This window comes from Nematolebias whitei, unplaced genomic scaffold (assembly GCF_014905685.2).
Source record: "Nematolebias whitei isolate Nwh7 unplaced genomic scaffold, NemWhi1 Nwh_scaf_223, whole genome shotgun sequence".
NCBI lineage: Eukaryota > Metazoa > Chordata > Actinopteri > Cyprinodontiformes > Rivulidae > Nematolebias > Nematolebias whitei.
Genome location: NW_023618768.1, coordinates 61 through 1,093, shown reverse-complemented (window position 1 = coordinate 1,093; position 1,033 = coordinate 61).

Below are 1,033 nucleotides of genomic sequence, written 5' to 3'. Positions count from 1 at the left end.
TGGAGACTGAGAACATGTCAGAACCTTTAGTTTCTGTTCTACATGCAGCACTTTGATGCTTCCATCAACTTAGAGACAAATCAAGAGGATTCAAACCTAAATATTCACATCAACAAGGGACAAACACCTCTGCTGTGTGTAGTATGAACAGATGCTGAGATATATTCATACATTAAACGGGTTCTTCATTTTTCTGACTGTGTAACATGCGTGCGTTGAATTTAACAGAAATGTAACGAGAGACGTTATTTATCTTTGACCCATCAAAATGAATGCGGTCATTTATTTACAGAATCAAAGATTAACATCAAACATTTACATTAATTTGGCAGAATATGAAAATAACAACAACATAATTAATCAGTTTTACAAACAGGAAACCATACGGCCATGGTTTTCCGTTGCTTCACCACAGACATTAATGAAAACATCTGGATTAATTTTCTAGCAGAAAGGAGAGTTTAAAGATGGAAAATGGAGATTTATCTTACAGAGAGATGTGTGAGGGAATTTATCTGTTTTAACCAGAACAACTCGCTCTTTGGAAATCAGCTCGGGCCAACGGTACGCTTGGTCGAAATAGAACTTTTACCTTGCAGACGATAGCTTCAGCGTCGGTGTAGAGCTCTTCTTTTGACTCTTTTCAGCGTCTCCGTGAGGACAGCTAAAGAACCTTAGGAGTCGTGTGAGGTTATCCAAACAGAAGTTATAATTCCCAAAATCGTCTCTGGTTCAGCTAGATTCTATTAGAAGCATCCTGAATGCCTGCGTTTGCATCCAAGAACTCCACTGGAACTCTTCTGGAACTCTGAACTCTGAACCTCTCCAACTCTTTTAAGCTCTACTGTTGAACTGGGAAGTTGCCACATTTAAACGGGCTATACTTCCGGTTCATTTGAGAGCTTTTTGATTGGTGGATGGACCAGAACAGAGGTGTGGTTTGTGATGTAAGGTGTTATGGAAAGTCAAGGATTGTTTAAGAACATGTAGTGGACTAGGCCTACGTCAAAACTAAGTCTAAGGTCAAAACTCT